At 40.9% G+C, this 24,414-nt stretch overlaps 1 protein-coding gene across 1 annotated transcript in view; it reads right to left on the bottom strand.

Annotated features, from left to right (window-relative positions):
- LOC133414659 (junction plakoglobin-like) overlaps window positions 1-21,198 on the bottom strand; it is a 127,619-nt gene extending 106,421 nt beyond the window's left edge. The window contains exon 1 of the mRNA XM_061700171.1: window positions 21,072-21,198. The gene's annotated coding sequence lies outside the window, so the exon portion shown is untranslated. The remainder of the gene's footprint in view (window positions 1-21,071) is intronic.
- Between the last annotated feature and the right edge of the window lie 3,216 nt (window positions 21,199-24,414).

The following is a 24,414-nucleotide window of genomic DNA, read 5'->3' as shown; positions in this document are numbered from 1 at the left end:
CTGCTGCACTCCATTCTGTCTGAGGTGACAAACAATCTTCTTGTGACTCACATTTAGAAAGTCGCTGACACATTTTGTTGTCTAAGCCCTTGTAACTCTCTGTAACCTCAGTTTTTCAAAGATAGAAATACCCGAGCATCAATTTCTCCTCCTGATTTACCTCTACCTTTAAATTAACCCTAACCTTGATTGACGAAAGCATCAGGAAAGAGTCATGTGTTTTTATCTGTGTAGCTACTTTAAAGCCAACGTGTGACAATAACCAAAGAGAGAAAAGAAGGGAGTTTTGAGAGAGGGAGAAAGAGCTGAGATGTCGGAGGAAAAGAACAAGCTGAGGAGAAATGAGGCAGAAAGAGGAAGACGACGCATGTGTGATGTTAAGAGGGGGAGACAGGCTTTTCATTCCTCCTACATACCCATCAAAGCTTTAACCCCCTCCCCCCATACACACACACACACCCGCGCGCGCACACACAAAAATACACACTTTTTCTGAAGCCCATTCTTTGTGATTTGCTCTCACTTCATACAACATCACTGCTTCTCTGTCACCCTCTCCTATCTATCCTCCAAACATCTAATCATGTCCCTCTCTATCAATCTACTAATCCTGCCTTGTGCGCTACTTCTCAAGCTTTGTGTGCTACCTCATTGATGCTGTTGCACATTTTGAAAAGTGCAGCCTGAAGCCGATTTAAATCACGCAATGGTAGCTTAGTCCTTCATACATGGCTGATAGTTTGACAATCTGAGTTTTATATCAGTGATTGAAATACACTTTTTGCATGTCTGTTTTCTCCTCTGGGTATTTTAAGTGGAATACATAAATCACTGAAGTTCCTAAAAGATTAGAATAATTAAGAAAATGGGCTGACAAGTTGGCTGGATTTATGCTACGTTTCGGGCAATGCATTCGCGATGTTTTTTCTCCCATGTGACCCAATTTAGATGTGTCATGGAAGAGAGAGAAAAAAACATTAACCAGGGCTATTACAAATGTAAATAAAATTTTCAGACATGTTGTCAAGACACCTGGGAATTGGCTTAAATTATTATTTTTTTTAACCTCTCCTGTTCAGCTGCATGGCCATGCAGAATGTTGAATATGTATGCCTTCGGTGGTGCTGGAACAGTTTTGCTGTGCATTTTTTAATCACTCTGATGTTTATTGAAAATGCAGCCGGACAAAAAAAGGGTTTTAGGGGATAGACCAAGGGACAGACCTGGTGAGGACATGCAACAACTGACCAGTAGGACAGATGACAGAAAAGGGCAGGCCAGGGTAGGACAGGATGTGGCAAATGAGCAAGGCAGTGCTACTGATGAGTGGTGCGGTGGGACGCTTTTATGTAGTCTAAAAACCAGTAAGAACCTCCATCCATCCATCCATTTTCTGAGCCGCTTCTCCTCACTAGGGTGGCGGTCGTGCTGGAGCCGATCCCAGCTGTCATCGGGCAGGAGGCGGGGTACAACCCTGAACTGGTTGCCAGCCAATCGCAGGGCACATACAAACAAACAACCATTCGCACGCACAGTCACACCTACAGGCAATTTAGAGTCTCCAATTAATGCATGTTTTTGGGATGTGGGAGAAAACCGGAGTGGCCCGGAGAAAACCCACGCAGGCACGGGGAGAACATGCAAACTCCACACAGGCGGGGGCCGGGGATTGAACCCGGGTCCTCGGAACTTTGAGGCAGACACACCGTGCCGCCAGCAAGAACCTGTGAGTTGAAATCTTTATACAACCTCTGGTATTATTAGTCCCTTTCGGGGTCGCCACAGCACGTCATCCTTTTCCTTTTCAACTGCCCTCATGTCTTCCCTCAAAGGCACAATGTATGATATATCACTCATCACTCGAGCTGATACGTTTTTCACCTCCAAGACATTCTTAGCTCACTCTTCCTTTAAAATAACCCTTACTCCATTTCTCTTTCTATATACATCATGGTAAAATATAATGTAACCCTGCCCCTAAATTTCTAGCCTTACTGCCTTTCCACCTGGTCTCCTGGACACACAATATATCAACCTTTCTCCTAATCATCATGTCAACCAATTACCGAGCTTTCCCTGTCATAGTCCCAAAATTAAAAGTCCCCACATTCAGTTCTAGGCTCTGTGTTTCCGTCTTCTCTTTCTGCCGCAGAACCTGCTTTCCACCTCTCCTTTGTCTTCGACCCACAGTCGCTGAATTTCCACCAGTGCCGTTAACCTACAGTACGTTGTTAACCTGGGCCATGATCAATCCGGTCTGGAATTTTTTGGATGCCCTACCTGCTGCAACCCTCTGCATTTATCTGGGATTGGGACCGGCCTAGAGTTTGCACTGTCTGTATGATATATTAAAACTGATCTGCCTCATCATGCCTCATGCCAGCCCCCTAGGGGACCCTAAATGAGATGTGAATATGCCCAATGTGTGAAATATGTACAGTGTGAGTAAAAAAAAAAAAAAAAGTGCAGTGTGTGAGTAAGTAAGTAAGTTAGATTTTGTGTCTTGTGCCAGCCTTAAAACCACCAGCTTCTGGCATTCAACAATTCTCCATCTAATCTGAAAAAAAATCACAGTTGTTATAGTTAACCGAACATTTTTTTCATTATTCAGTCCACAATGGTAGCAAAGCTCCGGGAACACATTGCATAGCATGAAAGTCAAACCAACACTAGTTAGATCTTGGACTAAAAAAAAAAAAAAAAAAAAAAAAAAAAAACAACAACAAAAACCAACATGTAACATCATTTTTTTTTTCACCACGAATGGTGGAACACTGTGCTGCTACACGTGTGCCGGTCAAGATAATGAGCCTGTTAACACTCTGGTGAGTACTTTTACTTTACTGTGACTAGCAGAGACACATTTGGGAATAATGCACAATATGAACCAAATTATGCACAAAGTACAGAGTACAGTAAAGTACAGTAAAATATTCTTTTGAATGAGACTGGGATGATAAGCAGTTGGTGCGCACGTGAATGGAACTGTTATGGTATGCAAATTACCCTGGTAATAGTAAGGCAATTTGAGAAGAAGTAGAAGAAGAAGAGGAATCTTTATCAATGACTGGTATGGTTATTACTTTATTTGTTGCTCCTATTTTTTGTTTGTGGAATGGTGAATATTGCTACTGTGACAATTTAATTTCCTTCACTATGTTTACTGCAGATGTTTGTATCAATTAATTCGCAATAGTGTATTACAAGGCTAATCATCTTTGGAAAAGGAACGAGAACCACTTAAAATAGCAAGTCCATTAAAATTTCAGGTTGTGATTACAATTATGAAAAGTGAATAATGCGACACATAGTTTTGGACTAAATGAAACATTTCTAGTGAGTGTTAAAGCACCAGCATGTTTTTAGCAGAGCAAGGCAGCTAACAGGGGAAGAAAATATTATCGAAGCACTGTTCATAGTGATGAACCGGAGAGATAGACTGACACTGCGGCGCTTGTCAGCTTTAATGAGCTTTATAATGAGTTTTAGCTCATTGTTTGCTGTCCATTTACAATTGCTGCTTTGGTTCGCCCCCATTATATTTTTATCCCCGGCAAGGAGATGTCCATCAAAAATCTCACAAAAAGCATTGCTCAGCACCAAACTATTGAACATGTTAACATACCCTGAAGAAAACAGAACTACTCCATTAAATCGGTTGAAAACAGACCTTTATGTGCATGTTAACACCAAAATCTCCCGGTATTTGATTTTTTTAAAAGGTGGATGAACACACCCAGACTATTTGAATTGAAATAAAATTCCACTTGCATGTATACACTTCCATCAATTGAACATGGGCAACCATCTCCGTGGTGGAAAGATGACTGAACTTAACTTTACAAATAATTGCCAAGAGAAGAAGACAAACACGTGACTGGCCCCAAAGAAAATACTTTTATGCAACATAGGCAAAATTTTAAAATATGGATGGAAGAAAGATCAGATTTGACATTCTGATATTAAAAGAGCTTTTTTTGAATTCACATTTGAATTCAAATGGAATGTAAAGAAGGTGGCCCTGCGATTGGCTGGCGACCAGTTCAGGGTGTACCCCGCCTCCCGCCCGCAGTTAGCTGGGATCAGCTCCAGCATACCCGCGACCCTAGTGAGGATAAGCGGTGTGGAAAATGGATTGATGAAAATAAGGTGTCTTTTATAGCCAAAAATAGTACTCAAGTAAGAGTAGTGTTACTTAAATATATAACTCAAGTAAAAGTAAAAAAATTGTCCTCCAAATAATGACTTGAGTAATACTAAGTATTCAGTTAAAAACTACTCAATGACTAACTGATGAGTAACTTCTGTTGTATTTTTGTTTAAATCAGAGCATGAACATCAAATAGATACAAATACAAAATATGAAAATTAAAATTCATATATTGCCCAACAAAAAAATTATTTAACTAAGTCAATAATGAATTAACTATTTATAAAATAACAAATTAAGCCAAATTCAGCCATAAGAAATGCTCTTAGGTTAACTTTGTTTGTTTATGCTCGTGAAACAGCACAAGCTCAAAGTGAAAACTTTGATTCTGTGTGGGGACGCAGATACGTTGTGTGCAGTCATGTGACTGGCTGGTTCTGTTTGATTGGTCAAAGGGAGACAGCTTTTTCTAGCGCTTATGGTGGCTGTCGGATTGGTAAAACCAAGTGATGTGACAGATGTCTACCTGACAAACGAAAATAAATTGAAGCAATAATAAATACATTAGTAAAAAAAAAAATTATAATATTAAAAATCAAAAATAAAGTAGTGTGCAGTTTGTAGCTCAATGTAATGACACAAAAGTAGTCTTCTTAAAAAAAATACTCAAGTACTCAGTGTGTTGCATTAAGACTACTCTGCCAAGTACAATTTAACCAAAACGGTTATTTAAGAGAATGTAACACAGTAAATGCGACAGATTACTGTCAGTGTTGCCACAGTTACCTTGAAAAGGTAACTTAGTTACTTTATTGATTACTTGATTTCAGAGGTAATTAAGTTAGTAAAAAGTAACTCCTTAGTTACTTTCAGCAGCTGCCAAGTGGCAACACTTATCCACAGTACAATTATCCATTGTGCTCCATGAAAGCAACACACCTTTACTCCCACCACAGTAATTTTTAATGCGAAGAGCGAGAAAACTTTTTTGCCTACTACGTGACGTCAGCCGTGCAAGCACGTTCAACCAGCTCACACACGAAGTTGAGAGTTCTCACTTTTCCTTGTAAATATCATTTAAACTAAGTATTGTCAGTAATCTGGCGGCACGGTGGTCGACTGGTTAGCACATCTGCCGCACGGTTCTGAGGACTGCGTTTCAAATCCCGGCCGGCATATATAAGCGGAAAATGGATGGATGGATTGTCCGTCCTTAAACTCCATGACCGATTGATGATCGCGCGATCGATATGAGTAATTAACCCACAATGCAGTATGTGTAGTCTAATTACGCTTCCGGGAAACGTAACGCGTTACTTCCCTCGTTCCTCAAAATGGTGGATTTGTTTTACTTTGTAACGCGTTACTGGTATCACTGATTACCATACACTTCTGTAATCCATGACAATTAAAAATTGAACAGCAGGAAATAAACAGCAGTAAATAATTTCAATAAATAAGCAGTTTCACCATTGAAATTCCGTTAATCAGTGGGAGCCTCCAAAAACGACACAACCATTTTGTTTTTAATGATAATGTACTGTATTGTATAAAAACAACATAATAACAGAGAATGTAAAGATATATCCATCCATCCATTTTCTGCACCGCTTATCCTCACTAGAGTCTCAGGTGTGCTGGACCCTGTCCCAGTTATTTTCGAGCGAGAAGCGGTGTAACACCCTGAACTGGCCGCCAGCCAATCGCAGGGCACATATAAACAAACAACCATTCGCAGTCACGTTCACACCTCCGGGCAATTTAGAGTCTTCAATTAACCTGGCATGCATGTTTTTGGGATGTGGGAGGAAACCCGGAGAACCCCCACGCAGGCACGGGGAGATCACGCAAACTCCACACAGGCGGGATTTGAACCCTGGTCCTCAGAACTGTGAGGCAGATGTGCTAACCAGTCATCCACCGTGCTGATAGCGGTGTAACTACTGAACACTGGCACAAGCCAAAATTCACACTAATCATGGTACATATTGCAGCTGTCTACTATTTTCCTTAATTCCTGGTCATTTCCCAATTATTTCCTTTCTTGGATCGCTACTCTTCATTTTGACGGAATCGGTACGAGCTCCTGAAGGGCTAGCAGCTTCTGGGGCTAGCAGCTAGCCCCGTCAGTGAAACACAACCATCCAGGGTCGACTGAAACGAAACAACCAAACGTCCGGCATTCATTATTGTTCAGTGACTTGGCTCATCCAATGCTGTGGGCTACTGAAAACCTTTTTTTTTTTTTTTTTTTTTTTTTTTCTCTCACTCCATCGGCGGTGCATCTGAAGCTCACAACGCAAAGCGAGAACATTGATAAAAGTGACGGCTCGTAACTTCAAAAACTAGTAAATTGGGGAACTTGTGTGCAGTGAATAGTTTGTTTGAAAGCCAAGGCACCAGAATATATTTAATCCACATTCATTACACCATTCTTACAACTGCATCCATTAATTATGAGGACCTTTGTAGTTGTATAATCAGAATCATCTATCGCCGGTAGTTGGAGCAAATCTAGTACGAAAACAGACAGGCAATTGGCAAAGAAAATTTGACATACTCCAAGGGCATGTTATTAAAAAAAAAAAAGCACCACCATAACCAAGAATCGAGTCAAAAATTAAACTCACATACGTACAACAGAGCTGTAAAGTTCCCTTTTACCACTCAGCTTGCAGCAAGTAGCTAGTAGCAACACGCCACACCTTGTTAAACCCTCATCTCTAAACAAGCCAAAAGCAGCATCAAATTACACTCAGTGCATGTAAAATGGGATTTGAGAGAAATGTGAAAAAGTGGAGAGAATGTCAGTAACCTGGTTAATTTGCGCATGTAAACGCAGCAGCGGTTCCGTGACTGATTAGCTGCTGCTGCACAGTCTGCAGAAGGAAAAAAGACAGTTGATAAACAGGGACACCGGACAGATAATAGAATGAATATTTCATTGACTTTCATTCATGTGGCCAGTGAGTGAAGCTGATAAGACGATAAACATAAACTCGGTTGTAAAGAAATTAAGACTTATTACAACAGTATCTCTTTCGGACATATGAAATGATTCCTCTCTTTTGAATCTTTGCTTCGTCTGTTTTTAAATTGAAATCCCTAAAAATACACGTCATACGTGTTTCGTGTGCAAGCTACATGGGCGATAACACCCAGGGCAGCATGTCTCTGGTTAGTCTCCCATCTGGCCAGACTCTTCAAAGAAAACAATCCCACCAAATACCCTTCCTCTGTCATGGTCTGTGTTTTAGTTTACATTACATTTAGTTTTGTGTCATGTTTTCCTGTGTCCCATGTTCATGCTCGTTTGGATATTGTGTCCACCTCTTCTCGTCAACCGCTCTATCTTGTGTCAACCAATCAGCTCCCTCCGGCCACTCGTGTCTTGTCCAGGTGTCCCTTGTTGTCTCGTCAATTTGTTTGTATTTAGTTCCGTGCTTTCTTTCAGTCGGGGTTGCTGCGTTGTCGTTTCCCAAATGTCATGCAATTGGGTCCTCCGCTTCCTTGCCTCCAACACCTTGAAAACCCGAACCTGACATCCTCACCTGTAATACAAGCATTAAAAAAAAATCCCCAAAGACCAGTTCACACCAAGTGGGAATGTATCTCATTCCTGTTTGTAATTTTCAGGGCAATTTGACTCCCTCTTTCACAAAAAAGATGATGTAAATTTATTAATCTATTTTCCTGTTTGATTAAAAGATGATCTCATTCAAAAAGTACAATTAGTGAAAATGTTGAAAAAAGATGACCAGAGCTTTTTTTTTTTTTTTAAATCAAGACTGTGGTAGGTCAACCAACTAATCTATTACCTGAAATAATGAAAATAAAAGCCAAGCTGATTAGCACACAGGAATACACATTTTCCAACATTAGAGCTACGTGTTGTCTCAAAGGCTTTGTCACGATCATTTCGCTTCGCTCGGCTTCACATTTTAACACTTTCACAACACACACAAACACAGGCTTTGAAAACAACAGATTTATAGACTGCACTGCAAACAACAGCATCACTTCTACTCTGGTGGACAGCAGAGCATGCAAATGCATGCATACCTTTGTAAACACACCATTCCCCTTGGACACACACAAAGACATGTAGCAAGGGCTTGACTCCCCTTGGCAAAAAAAAAAAAAAAAAAAAGTGTGCATGTCTGTGTGCGTGGTCATGTTCTGTCAGACTGGCATAATTTACATTTGCCATATCTGTGTATCCGTGCCCCTGTCTGAGTCTCTTTGTGTATAAGTGTATGGTTGTGGCTGTTATCAAGGTTTGTGAACGCGGTCGTGGTGGCAGTGGAGTTAAATTGGAAAAAGGGGGGAAAGGAGGTGGTAATGAGAACGAGACAGAAGAAGAGTGAATAGGGGAGAAGACAGCAAGGCAGATAGAAAGGAAGGAGGAGGAGAGGAGTTGATGTAGCGAAAGGGAAGGAATGAAGTGTGTGTGCGCGTGTGTGTCTGATGCACCTCCAAGACAGAAATGATATAAGCAAAGCTAGAAAAAAAAAAAAAAGGATAAACCTAGTAGGAGACATGGTGGGAAGGGTAGGCGTGTGTGTGTGTGAGAGAGAGAGAGAGAATGTCTGAGTGTGTGGAGAGTCTGCTCCCTAACAACTCATTATCATGCAGACTTCTGACCGGTTTATTGCTTGGCTGTCCTTGATGTCTCATTCACTCACTCACTCACTCACTCTCTCACGTTCACACAGCCAAACATATCCCCCCCCCCCCCCCGCCCCCCCCCAAAAAAAAAAAAAAACTCTCTGCATTTGTGCACACTGTCTCGAAACCATTCAAAGGGAGCCCATTCTAATTACAGTCTTCGTTCTCCTGATTGCATATATGTCTCTCTCTTGCTCACGAAACACAGAAGCAAACAAACATATTGTCTTAGCACACACCTGCCAGCTAAAACCAGCTGAGTTCACCATGGCAACAAGAGAAGTACCTCTCTCTGTTGTTTGGGGACAATTTTCTCAGTGGAGAAATTACAGACTAATGTGGCAACCCAGTGGTAAGCCGAACTTCCAGGTTAGTAGCATGCATCGCTGGGAACATGCAGTAGCTATTTCACCGAGATGAGGAAATGACTTATTTCGGGTCAAGTATGAGTGAAATGTGAAATTATTTGTTGAAATTTAGAGTAAGTTTTTTTTTTTTTTTCTAACAGGAAGAACTCCAAATAGAATGTGGCCCTTCCTGTAAAGAACCATCACCACCATATCCATCCATCATAAAATTTGTATTAACTACACAGGAAATGTTTGAAGTAACATTAACATTCCTAAATGTCATACCTCGTAGCCTCACAAGGGTCGCGGGCGTGCTAGAGTCTATCCCAGCTATCTTCGGGCTGGTGGAGTACACCCTGAACTGGTCGCCAGCCAATCGCAGGGCACATAGAAAAAAACAACAACAACCATTCGCACTCACACCTACGGGCAATTTAGAGTCTTCAATCAACCTACCACACATTTTGGGGATTTTGGGAGGAAACCGGAGTGACTGGAGAAAACCCACATAGGCACGTGGAGAACATGCAAACTCCACACAGGCGGGGCCGGGATTTGAACCCCGGTACCCAGAACTGCGAGTCAGATGTGCTAACCAGTCGCCCACCGTATTCAACTTAAATTTTGGTGACACAAAACAAACTTGGTCACCATAATGCAGAGTTAAGTTAAAGCGCTTTGAGTACCTTTGATAGAAAAGCGCTATACAAGTAAAAGCCCATTTAACATTTACACTAGTGGTTAGGTTGGATTGGTAAAACAGAGCCATGTGACAGCACCTGAGTCAGAAGTCTCTCTGACATGCCAAAAACAAATAGATGAAGAAAAATAAAAGTAGCAAGTAGAATGTACATCTCCAATTCCAATGAAGTTGGGACGTTGTGTAAAGCATTAAAAAAAAAAAAGAATTCAATGATTTGCAAATCGTGTTCAGCCTATATTTAATTGAATACACTACAAAGACAATATATTTAATATTCAAACTGATCAACTTTATTGGTTTTAGCAAATAATCATGAACTTAGAATTTTATGGCTGCAACACGTTCCAAAAAAGCTGGGACAGGTGGCAAAAAAGACTGAGAAAGTTGAGGAAGGCTCATAAAACACCTGTTTGGAACATCCCACAGGTGAACAGGCTAATTGGGAACAGGTGGGTGCCATGATTGGGTAGAAAAGGAGCTTCCCTGAATTGCTCAGTCACTCACAAGCAAAGATGGGGCGAGGTTCACCTCTTGGTGAACAAGTGCGTGAGAAAATAGTCGAAGAGTTTAAGGACAATGTTCCTCAATGTACAATTGCAAGGAATTTAGGGATTTCATCATCTACGGTCCATAATATCATCAAAAGGTTCAGAGGATCTGGAGAAATCAATGCATGTAAGCGGCAAGGCCGAAAACCAACAGTGAATGCCCGTGACCTTCGATCCAGCAGGCGGCACTGCATCAAAAACAGACATCAATGTTTAAAGGACATCACCATATGGGCTCAGGAACACTTCAGAAAACCAATGTCAGTCAATACAGTTTGGCGCTACATCCGTAAGTGCAACTTGAAACTCTACAATGCAAAGCAAAAGCCATTTATCAACAACACCCAGAAACGCCGCCGGCTTCTCTCGGCCCGAACTCATCTAAGGTGGACTGATGCAAAGTGGAAAAGTGTTCTGTGGTCCGACGAGTCCACATTTCAAATTGTTTTTAGAAATTGTGGACGTCGTGTCCTCCGGGCCAAAGAGAAAAAGAACCATCCGGACTGTTATGGACGCAAAGTTCAAAAGCCAGCATCTGTGAAGTAGAGCTAGAGATCAAATCTTTCAGGTTTTTTTCTGCTACTTCTTTACTTTTTCACATTTGAAATAAAGAATTAAATTCAAAATGAAAGAAAAACCCATTGCAAAAATAATGGTTTTGTGAATTATTGATATAAAATGATGGCTTTTATCAATGTATGAAAGTAATGTTGTTGCACAGTGTGCGAAAACAATCAATGGTAAGGCTTAGCTGCAGGAAAGTTCTCCGAGGCAATGTACCATGTTACCTTATCCCACACACACACACACACAAAACCCAACTCTGATTCATGGTGCCCTGATTTGTGATCAAGACAATGGTGTCTCTGTCTTTAACATGGCAACACAGGACCACCTACTTTGGTGGTCCTGGAAACAACTTGTGCATCACCAGCATGGCAATAATTTATGTATTGTAAATTAGGGATTATACTGAAAGCATAACATCTGCCACAGGGACTTTGTTTAGCAAAATTGAATACGTCACACAAGTATATTTTCTCATGTATCTGTGAAAATATGAAATTATTCGCAATTGAAAAAGAAACACACACACATTAGGATTTTCTAATATTCACGATCACGCTATTGTAGAAGAATGCTCTTTCACTTTGTGTTGAGAGCACGTTACTTGCTCTGTGGCCACCTGTACAACTCAACTCTGAGTTTCATCTGACCTCAATACAACACAGGACCATGTCCTGAGATGCTATGCTATCACTCATGCACACAGACACACACAGTAGAGTCCCCTTCAGTGGCTAAGATGTGCATATTGGCATTGCGGTGTGTTGTTCTGTATTCACAAAGACTGACAAACAGAGGTCAGGTTGATCAGCATGGGCAAGGCCAGCCAGGTCATTAAAGAACATTTGTGTGACTTACGATTGCCTAACCATAGAGTGATAATCGCCTTCTCTCCCGTAAGCACATTTCCACCACCACTGCGCATGCATTGATATTAATAATGCATTGCTGCTTAATATTTACAAAATGCTACAGTATCTTGTTTTGCATTTACAAGCTATAAAGAGGAAGGCCATTGCAAGATCTAAAATTAATTCAAGGATATGGTGAGGGACAAAATTACATCAGCAGGTTTAGCATTTCCCCTAATTTATACAGTGGAACCTCGGTTTGCGAACTGAAGAAATAAAACTAAAATGAATGGCAAGAATGAATCTGTTTTAAGCCCAGAACCAATTCACCTTCGTACGTGACAGGCGCAGACTCCCTGGACAGACGCCCAGCAAGGAGCTGACACCAGGGTCTCAGGTGACGTGCCCAGATTCTGGTAAGCATGCCGAGCCAGGAACCTCACGCCGGACCTGCTGCAGGAACTTCAGTGTGGGACACACCATGCGCCGCCAGCGAGAGCTTTATGGACGCCACCAGAACTGCGACATTTTTTAGGGCTTCCTAATACCACAATCACTTGCACTTGTGAGCCGGTGGGGAGAATACTTCGAAGACCTCCTCAATTCCACCGACACGCCTTACCATGAGGAAGCAAAGTCTGGGGTCTCTGAGGCGGGCTCTCCTATCTTTGGGGTTGAGGTCACCGAGGTGGTTAAAAAGCTCCTTGGTGGCAAGGCCCCGGGGGTGGATGAGATTCGCCCAGAGTTCCTAAAGGCTCTGGATGTGGGGTGCTGGAGAGGAGGGTCCCTTCGGGAAGTCGAATCTCAGATTCAGGAGGAGCAGTCTGGTTTTCGTCCTGGCCGTGGAACAGTGGGCCAGCTCTTCACCCTCGGCGGGGTCCTCGAGGGTGCATGGGAGTTCGGCCAACCAATCTACATGTGTTTTGTGGACTTGGAGAAGGGGTTCGACCGTGTTCCTCGGGGGGTCCTGTGGGTTGTGCTTTGGGAGTATGGGGTACCAAACCCCCTAATACGGGCTGTTTGGTCCCTGTACGACCGGAGTCAGAGTTTGGTCCGCATATCCGGCAGTAAGTCGGACTCGTTTCCAGTGGCTGGGGAGAGGGAACTCTGGGCGTCCATGCTAAAGCTACTGCCCCCGCGACCTGACCTCAGATAAGCGGTAGAAAATGGATGGTTGGATGGACTTGCACTTCACACTTTCTTGGCAGCCATACAGAGGGCTAATTTAGAGCAAAAAAACAAAAAGGTACGCATCTGTTTGTGAAATACGTGATGTACAGAGCAAACAATGTTTACATTGTGTGAAAGAAAGTACAACTGAGTGCTCCGCATGTATGTTGGGACTGTTTGCAAACTAGTTTCTCCAAAAATGTTGGTCGTATACCGTTTGTTCATGAATAGATGTGATTGTGGACCGAGGTTCCACTGTACAATGTTGTATCCCAAAATTATATTTATAATACTGTGTTTTGACCAGGAGTGTCCCGATCCGATATTTGATATCAAACCGATATCAGCAAAAAAACAAGTATGGGATTATATCAGACTGGATCTAAAATCTCCAATATATGCATTCTTATACAGGACATGCAGTCCGTTCCAGGCTCCACTCCTGCACTTCTATCCTGGAAGTACAGCCCACATGATCACAACAACAGTGCCTGCTCAGGTGCTAAAGTAGCAGGATTAAGAGTTTGCTTAAAGTCCTTTATTGACACTCCAGTTAAAGTTCACTATAAAACTAAAAACAAATAACAAAATAATTACACCTATTATATGTTCAAATACAATCGAAGCTAATACACAATGGGAAAACACAGTTGACAAGCTAACGTATATTTGCATCTTATAGCTCTCAAAATAATGAATATTGGTTGACAAACACTGTATAAACACATCCAAAGGGGCGATATAATACTCTCAGGCATATATTCTTCAAACTGTCAAAAACGAGATATACTAACAATATTCAACTGTGACTTTCTTCTTCTACTGTCCCGATGTTACTGAAAGTATGTACTCAATGTGTGCACCGCACTGCCCCTCAGAGGTCAAGAAATGCAACAGCAGGGACAGTGCTCCCAACAAGGCACACACAACCAGGGTCAGTACAAGCACCTCGAGCCTCACTACATTATTCAAGACCTGTCTCCCATTATAAACGTGTAGTGCAATATGAAGCACAAAATACGACAACGGAGAACCCAGATTGTTGACCAACTGAAGTTGTATATCAAGCAAGAAAAGGAAATAATTCACAAAATTTCAACAATTAGTGTCTTCGGTTCCCAAAAGCCTATTGAGTGTTGCTAAAAGGAAAGGTGATGTAACACAGTTGTAAACATGCCCCTGTCCCAGTTTTTTGGAACATGTAGCAGGCATCACATTGAAAATGAGTGAATATTTGCAATAATAAAATAAAGATTATCAGTTTAAACATGAAATATTGTGTATTTGTAGTGTATTCAATGCAATATGGAATAGGTTAAAAAGGATGCGCTAATTAGAATTGGGGTTTGTAGACAGACAGACAGACAGACAGACAGAATGTCAGATAGACAGATAGATAGATAGATAGATAGATAGATAGATAGATAGATAGATAGATAGATAGATAGATAGATAGATAGATAGATAGATAGATAGATAGATAGATAGATAGATAGATAGATAGATAGATAGATAGATAGATAGATAGATTTTTCATCGTCTCTTTTTTAATCTCAAGGACAACAAATATGGTTCCTTCAACAGGGCATTTGTGCTAATGTTTACTACTTGACCAATTCAACTAAAATCTCCATTGAAGTTGTGGATCATCTCGAAAATATAAATGTATCTCACTCACTACATGGAAGTGAATTGTTGAAAACAAAAACTCAGATAACCCTCGTTGCCGTATGACCCTCCAAACGAATAAATAACACAGGGTCTTCGAAGGAGAAAGACAAGATGTGCAGAGGTATGACTAAAGAAAATGACTTCAGAATTCTATTTTGTTAAGATATGAATCTTATTCTTGTCAGAAACAGGTATTATATCTGGGACATTGCACTCAGTATTGTCAATATGAATGAAATCCATCTGAGAAGATAAAACGGTGTGGAGGTCAAGTTCGGTCAAATTTACACTTTATGCGCTGACCAGAGTGATACAGAAATAGTTAAACAGGAAGACCCAGTTCTGTTCTTTCCAAATCTTTTCAACATCCAAGTCATTTTTTAAAGCCAGCTAGTGTATAAACCAACTTGACACTCAAGAGCAGATCACAAGATGTACATTTTCATACCTACACCTTATGTAAATAAAGACTTAGCTCACTCTTAGCAACTGTAGTACTAAGTAGAAGCGATACATCTAAGAATGGCTTATTTTCCCCACCCCTAACATTTACTGCGACCAGTGCAGACACACGACTTCCATAACCACACTTTTGGATCAGCCCAGGAGGACAAACGGTTGGTACACATGCTGGTGTGACTGGCACAGAATTTAAATGACATGATGTGCCCTCAAGTGTCACAGCAGGGATTATTTTCAAATGTTGTCTCTTGTCAAGTTTTCAATATCTCAATGAAAGAAAAACTCTTGTTTGTTTTGAACCATGCATCCATTTTCTTTACTCGTATACTGTTGGCATTTGTTTTAGCTATGTAGGTAATCCAAGGGATTGTACGCATTGATAACATTTTCTGATTTGTTTGGTTAGGTGGTAGTTTGGTTGTAAGATACAGCTGTACTTTTTTCACTCATGAACCATATTCAAACAGTCCAGGTTTGCAATCACGTTCTAGTTAACGCTCAAGTGTCTGTGTCTTTTCCATATTTCTTACAAGGTTGTCTCGAAGAGGAGCTCACATATAGCCCATTTGCAATAGGGTAAATGAGCAACCAAGCGGAAAATGGGCTCATCAGAGAATTCATTTTAGGTGAGCTCTATTGCAATTTCCAGTATGGCATGAAAACAGAATTCAACAAAGCCTGATAACTGTGCCAAAAATGGGAGAGTTCACACTGATTAACAGACTGCCTTGACTGCAATAAGCGGAAGAATAGTGTGTGTGCATGCGTCCGTGCATGTCTCTACAGGGGAAGGGGGGGGCTCGCGGGCCACATCAGGCCCATCCACAGTCTCTGAGCGGCCCTTGCTATTAGCCCTGTCACAATAACACATTTTTAGGACAACATACATTCCCAAAAACTATCAAGATAAACGATAATATCGTTGTTGTTCTTTATGCTTCTGAAATCGTGAAAAATAAAGCCCACCCTCAAGATGCAAGTCTGTGTGGTTGGTCCGCTGAAAGTGCTGGAGACAAGTCCTTCACCTATCAATCAAATATGTCTGATGTATTCAACAACTGGTTGAATAACGTGCCGCTGAGGTTGTGCTTAATAAACAGTTAACTTTCCCGATGTGTGTTAATCGGGGATTAACACACACAACTCGGAGCGAGGCGCTGATGAATTAAATGACATCGCCATGGTGGAGCGAGCTTCTTAGCCGTTAGCTCGTGGGCTAGTCGTCATAATAAGCAGTTAACTTTCCCCTTAAGTGTCTCTGTTATGTGCTAAGCAATGTACATGGAGCAAGGCTATGGATTAATGGACAAACTAATCCCGGTCCACAGAGGCAATGTTGTTTTAATCGACATCGCCGCGCTGGCGCAAGCTGTTTAGCTCCTTCACTTGCTAGCTCATTAGCTCTCGAGATAGCAAACATATGAAACAGTTAACTTTCCCTTAAGATGCTCTGTTGTATGTATGCTACGCGCTGCACAAGGAGCAAGGCTGTGGATTATTTGACGGAGCAAGGCTGTGGATCGTTGGACAGAGCCAACACCAGTCTGCCGGCATTCCACGAGCCCACTAACGGCTAATGACACAGCCCTCCAAATCGCCATCAGCTTACTGTGTCACCTGCTTGCTGGCTGACCATACCAATGACAATTTATGGAGTCCGGGAAAACTATTGAACAATCAGGCGATATAATAATTAAGTAATAAGTTCCTAAGGGCTCTGGATGTTGTGGGGCTGTCCTGGTTGACAAGCCTCTGCAACATCGCGTGGACATCGGGGACAGTGCCTCTGGATTGGCAAACTGGGGTGATGGTCGCCCTTTTTAAAAAGGGGGACCGGAGGGTGTGTCAAACTACAGGGGGATCACACTCCTCAGCCTACCTGGCAAGGTCTATTCAGGGGTGCTGGAGAGGAGGGTACGTCGGGAAGTCGAATCTCAGATTCACGAGTAGTATGGTTTTCGTCCTAGCCGTGGAACAGTGGACCAGCTCTACACACCTCGGCAAGGTCCTCGAGGGTGCATGGGATTTCATGTGTTTTGTAAGCACATGTGTCTACATGTGTTTTGTGGACTTGGAGAAGGCGTTCGACCGTGTCCCTCGGGGAGTCCTGTGGGGGGTGCTTCAGGGTTGATGTGGTTCCATTGGCTTCATCAAGCCGTGATCTCCAACTCTCACTGGAGCGGTTTGCAGCGGAGTGTAAAGCGGCTGCGATGAAAAGCAGCACCTCCAAATCTGAGACCATGGTCCTTTGTTGGAAAAGGGTGGCGTCCCCTCTGCAGGTCGGGGATGAGATCAGCGTCTGAAGTGATGACTTTGTATCGGTCAGTTGTGGTAAAGAAGGAGCTAAGCCGAAAGGCGAAGCTCTCAATTTACCAGTCGATTTACGTTCCTACCCTCACCTATGGTCACGAGCTGTCGGTCGTGACCGAAAGAACAAGATCCCAAATACAAGTGGCCAAAATGAGTTTCCTCAGCAGGGTGTCCGGGCTCTCCCTTAGAGATAGGGTGAGAAGCTCGCTCATCCGGAGAGAGCTCAGAGTAGAGCCACTGCTCCTCCACATTGAGAGGCGCCAGATGAGGTGGCTTGGGCATCTGATTCGGATGCCTCCTGGACGCCTCCCTTGTGAGGTGTTCTGGACACGCTGGAGAGACTATGTCACCCAGCTGGCCTCGGAACGCCTCGGGATCCCCCCGGAAGAGCTGGATGAAGTGGGTGGGGAGAGGGAAGTCCGGGCATCCCTGCTAAAGCTACTGCCCCTGCGACCGGACCTCGGATAAGCGGAAGAAAATGGATGGGTGGATGGATGGATGGATGGATGGATGGATAAACAGGGCCAGCTAGAAGGTACAGAATGATCTTGACATTATTCTGTCCTCGATCGTTTGATTAGAGCAAAAGCTGAACAGTCGAGCGATATGCACGTAATAACACCCAAAATAGCTGATGGAAAAGGAGGAGCAATTGACTTGGTGTCCGACATTATTATTCTTAAAAACTATATTTTCAAGGAGGATTTTCCAAGTAAAATTGGATATTGTGAGGATAGGTCAACCAACACCATTGGTGGTTGGCTTGTTTCGGCACTTTCAGAACTAGCTGAAGGAGGAGAAGTAAGGAGAAATTTTATCTATAAATAAGCATATCTACTGCATATTTAATTGACAGGTGAAGGGTTCATCTTCAGCGGATCAACCACACAACTTCAGCTCATGGGCAGGGTTTATGCTTCATGAGGTATTTAAAAAACAAAACAAAACGATATTACAGTTTATCGAGATAGTTCTGAAGAAAATATATCTTCTTTAAAAAAAAATTATCATGACAGGCCTAGTTAAAGACACAATCAGGATTTTTGGGGCCCATCACCGATCACCGAGTTTAAAAAAAAAAAAAAAAAAAAAAACGATAACCGATCACAAGATGGAGCAATGTGTCTATTTAAAAGACATGAGTACATGAGATACATGAGTATCTTCAAAAATATTCTCTTGTCAGGTTATGTATTCTAATCAGTTGGGTCAAACCAACATTACAACAGGACAGAAATAATGGGTGCTTACTTACTGTAATTAAATTACTTTGTTGTAATTAAATTAAATCGCACACACCGAAACTTTAGAGCATGATTCGACAGAACGGTGGTATGTTTATGTACAACCGTTAGTGCTAGGACTAGCTTGCTAGGCTACGTAACTGTTTTGTTGGCTGCTTGTGAGCCGTATCATATTAAAAGTGGGTGAACATACCTCAAGCAATCCGTGAATGAACGTCATCTCCCGAGTACCGGTAACTATCACCTCCACACATTTGTCCCCATTTTCTTTTTTCTTTTTCGACCAACACAATATGCGCGATCCATTGTTGTTGTCGTGGCCATGGTAACGAGTGTATCCGATCACATTTGAGTTGACAAGATAAAGCCCAGTGATCGTAAAGGATGGGATGCGGTGGTATCGGAATACAAGATTTTATTGCAGTAGTCTGACATAGTGCAATCGTGAAAGACCAAATTTGTCTTGTAGTCTGATCCTGGCATTACGTGTTGTCTGCTTCAAACGTGTTGTCTGTCCCACACTGCTGACGTTTATTTTTTTTAATAACTTTATTGGTGGTCAGATATTTACAGTACTACGTCAAAAGACAAGGCTATAAAAAAAATTTGATTCAAATATACTGTACACAACGGCAACGCGGATTAAATGTCTTTTTCGGAGCCGATCAATGATAAATTATGACATTAAAGCCGATCAGCTGATCAGCATAAAATGCTCATTATCGGACGATACCGATCAAGCCAATCAGATCGGTGCAAAGTCTACTGGCAATATACATTTGGCGGCATGTCAAATTAATTGGAAGTGGCGTTTCAAAATATAATACACTGTACATGTGTTTTCAGGCGCTATTTCAAAACAAAACAAAATCGTTATTGCTCTTAACTTCTATAGAAGTGGGTCACGACTGCAAAAAATAGGAAAATGCAAGCCTCAGGGTGACAGCAGTTGAGAACCACTGTAATTACTGTATATTGTTTGCATTTGTCACAACAGGCATGTGACAGTATGAACTTCAGGTGTGACTGATGAAAAATCCTCATGTGATGTACTAGAGTTGCTGAAGGTGCAGAAAAAAAAGGTTTAAGGTGAAGTGCTGTACATGCATCTTCCTGAATATGTTAATCGGCGGAAAATATTCCGAAACTCTTCTAACCATTATACAAGCATTTTGTCTGATGCCAGATTTACCTGGCATGACTTAATTACTAATTAGAGTTCAGGGCTGAAATTGAGTGCATGTTTGTGTGAGTGTGTGTGTGTCTGTGTGTGTGTGTGTGTGTGTGTGTGTGAGAAAGTGAGCGAGAGACCCACAGTTAAATACCATTTGTGACAATTACATTTGTCCTAAAGAGCTCTTCCTCTCCAGGCACAGATACAGTTCAGACTTAATATCTGTTGAGAATTAGATGCTTAGAATTAGAAGTTGTACAGTTGTATCACTGTATACGGATGGTGCTACGTAAGAAAAGTTCACTTAAATGATGGGTCTGCAATTTAAAAAAAATAATTGTCATATTACTAATTGTTATTATTATTATTATTATTATTATTATTATTATTAAAACTGTATGTATGACCTGGTAGTGGAATATTAATAAAATGATCTTTTGAAAAATCATCCCCTTCTGTTCCCATCTAATGACTCTAATTTGATTTTAATTATTGTTTTAAAACTTGGTGAGGAGCCAATCAGAGAGTGGAGTGACAGGAGTCGTGACCAAATAGTCTGTCAATCATTTGCTGCTTCTCGCAGAACAGTCTATTATAGTTTGTTGCCCGGTGATTTAACTCTGGTTAGCAACAAAAGTTAAAAAGTAGGAATTGGATAGCTCTCTACTTCAGATGAAGCTTGTCACGTCACCGTTCTCACCGAATCGTCAGGTAAGTTGGTCACCTCGCTTATATTTCCAATTGATTGTGCCTTCCAAAAAAATACAACATCAAACCGGTAACATTTCGTGTACCGTTGCGGGACCAGGCGAGCGAGATAAAATGGTATCTTGGTTCTTTTTTGTAGTCCAAGTTTAGTGAGCTGAGGGCATTTCAAATTTGCGGTACAACCTGGATGGTGTTTTTCTCTGGGTACATGCTTCCTCCCACATTCCAAAAACGTATTACTAGGTTCATTGATGGTTTCTTTTTTTTTTTTTTTGTTTGTTTGTTTTTTGTTTTGTTTTTTTGTCAACTTGAAGTTTTCATTAACACGAACACACACAAACAAACACGCACACGCACAAAATCGAATTCTACCAATCAACCGACTGAAATGATGCTGCAGGATGACCACAGGCTGGAGGTTAATTAACCATCTTTCATACGTCCGTGTGTAATATTAATAACCCAGCGCTCAAAAGCATATATGGGCTTGGTTACCTTGTTTAACTGGACAGTAGGATGTTGCAGCCAAACTTATGTCCCCCTCTCACTATATCCTTAATTTGCGTAGTAGAGGTGCAGATCCGCTCCAGAGGTTTGCGGCGCTCTCTCGTCTCTCGTGTCAGAGGCGGTGTGCAGCGAGCGGCCAGACCAGCGCAGCATCCGCTACGAGCGCGTCACCGGAGGAGAAAAAAAAAAAAGAAAAGAAAAAAAAAAGGATGAGCTCTCACTCTGACTTTAGGGAACGCGTCCTTTCCAGTCCTCAAGCCTAAACAAGCTTTGCACCTATTTCCTAACAAGCAATCATAAAGTTGTGATTTTTTTTTTTTGTAACACATAAAAATGTATGTTTTGAAGGAGAGAATTTTCAGATTTCAAACCGGTATTTTTTTAAGTTTTGGGAATGACTGGGATGTTTGATTCAAAACATGTATAACTAAAATGGGCCAAAGTTTTTATCAATTTTCCTCAGTCCAAGTTGATGTCAATGAATGTCTTTTTCTTTCTTTTTTTTTTTTGCATTTAGCCTGAGTTGATGGAATACTAAGGACATCAAAACGTATTTACATTTTAACGTCTGAAAGTAGAGGATTTGGACTTTTTAGGGTAATATTTTAAAATTGGTTCAAAATTTTGTCTCCCCCACATTTCTGAAATGATGGCAACGCCCCAGGATCCAAGATACACCCAAGATGAGCGTTTCCCCCCCCCCCCCCCCCCCCCCTCCCTTTCTTTTAATAATTGACATCAGGAAGATACTTTTGTTTTTAAAAATAAAATGTCAAAAAATAATGTAGAAAACATCTCTGTCCTGACTGACAATACGTCGAATAATAAAACACCAGAAAGGGTGTTAAATTACAAAATATATATTATTTGTTGCTTATCTAGAATTATTTAAATAAAAAGTGAATATAAAATAAAATACAGGTATCTGACATTGTCGTAATGTTTTTTTTTTCTGTCTTTATAATACCAATAATGCCAAATCATCGTGTCTACTTGCATTTGATCGTGATTTATTTGAAGTCTGCTGGGTCTAGGCTGAAAACTACATTTGCTCCGGTCTCATTGACGCATCTTCACATACATAGACAATCTCTGCACGCTGTCTCCGCCCCGCGGTCAGTCGCTGGCTGAGGAGGAGAGTGTCTAAAAACCATTGGTTGTTATCATTGCATGGTGGGTTGACAACACTGCGCAGAACCCTAGTGACAATCTGATATCAATTTTTGCACAATTGTTTTTTGTCAATGTCTTTATGTCCCCAAAGTGTTCTGTAAATTGACTGTCTGTTGTACTAGAGCGGCTCCAACTACCGGAGACAAATTCCTTGTGTGTTTTGGACATACTTGGCAAATAAAGATGATTCTGATTCTGATTCTGATTCTGATTATATGTTCACGTTGGCGGAGCACAGGCAAAACTTCATCCATTTCCACAGATTTGTGAGCAGGAACGTGGTTTAAAAAATTGTTGGAGCTAAATGGTTGGGGAGGGGGAGGGGGGGGGGGGTACTTAATATTTAGGTATGTAACAGTAAATTTAAATGAGATAAATTGTCAGAATTTTAGTTTTGTAATTTCATTTGAGACTTGAAGTTGAAGCTCGTTCTCATGCCTATAGCAGTCCACTGACAATATTTGAAGTTCGCATGTCATCAAAATAAAAAAATTGTCCCCACTGTTTTATGCATGAAAATGTCAATACTAGAGTGTGATCTGGTTTAAGTATCGTTGTGATGTCGATACGGTACAAACCATTCAAGTACCTGCCCTCTTCATGGTTGGCCCACTAAACTCGGGAAAAATGGCTGAGCGACAATGTGGCTGCGTCTTGTGCAAAGCTTTACATCACTTGCCAACCTCAGAGAAGTTGAGGAATTAGTTGCTTCGATTTATTTTGGAAGAAATTCCTAAACATGTCGGAACCAGAATTGTGCTGTGTTCTGGCACATTTCTTGGAGAATGATTTCGGAAACTTGAGCTTTCACACGCACTAAAAATACCGTAATTTCTCGTGTGTAATGTGCATTTTTTTCTCAAAAAATTGTCAAAAGTCAATAGTGCACATTATACATAGGTATAGGGGCAAATGGGAAAAAAAACTTTCACATTTTATAAATGTATGCCGGCATCTAGTGATTATTAAAAAGCTGTACACTTTCATTCCAAAATGCCACCGCCACCTAGAGGTTATGAGAAAGGTGTACACTTTCATTCTAATATGCCACCGCCACCTAGTGGTTATGAAAAAAGGTGTAGCCTACACTTTCATTCCAATATGACAGGGTACATATGACTGCATATATGTACAGTTGTGCTCATACCCTGGCAGAATTTATGAAATATTGTTGTTGTTCTTTTTTAAATATGACTGATGACTGAACAACAACCATCGTTAATTTATTTATGGTTATGTTTTGTTTAATGATAATGTTTTTCGGAAATGCTTGACCGTTTAATTTGAATCCCATTAAAATCTAATTAAATGTGTTTCTCCTGGTCCTTCATGTTTTTGTTAAAGAATTGTACTCATCTTACATATTCTGCCTGGTTAATTAAACGTATGAGCACAACTATGTGTTTTCTAATTTACTAAATAAAAGTAGGGCTTTGAAATTCAAAATAAGAGCAAGGAAATAAAAAAAATAAAAATAAAAAAGTTTTACATGTTCAAATAAAGTGCTTAACTTGCGAATAATTCATTGTAAAAAAACTAACAAAAGACAGATAAAACTTCATGAAAAAAAACTTTAAACTTAAAAACTTTATAAAAAAAAAATAATAATAATAATATATATAAATAATAAACTTTAGATCTTTAGATCTAAAAAAAACTTTAGATCTTTAGATCATATGAGTAGAAGCAAAGTCGTGCATTATACATAGGTAGTAGGGTTTTCCAGAATTTTGAGGTCAACTTTGGGGCATTATACACAAGAAATTACGGTACATTTCCGGGTTTGAAATGAGCAAGACATCGGACCGCCACAAAGCCATACCAATACAGTATATAAAGTATAAATATAAAGTATTGTATTTTACAACAATATTTAACTATATTTATAATTTATTTTTTTAAACTATAGTTGCAGCATGGGATCTTTAATTGTGCTGTGTTGTGCCTCTGAAGCCAGGTCCCGAAATACTACTCTATATGTACCACTCGTGGTGGCATAAGGTGGTATCCTCAGCCCAAATAAGTTTCTCAAGTAGTGCAGCTCCTCCAGATTGGAGCATCTTTCATGAGCAGTGGCCAGAAGGTTTGCTGTGCTTCTGTAGAAGAAGCAATTTAGGGGCAGTATCACAAATTCACTTCCGGCTGACCACTCCTGTAC

This window comes from Phycodurus eques, chromosome 16, assembly GCF_024500275.1.
Source record: "Phycodurus eques isolate BA_2022a chromosome 16, UOR_Pequ_1.1, whole genome shotgun sequence".
In the NCBI taxonomy this organism is placed as follows: domain Eukaryota; kingdom Metazoa; phylum Chordata; class Actinopteri; order Syngnathiformes; family Syngnathidae; genus Phycodurus; species Phycodurus eques.
The sequence above is the reverse complement of the archived record's forward strand: the minus strand, read 5'-3'. Positions and strand labels throughout refer to the sequence as shown.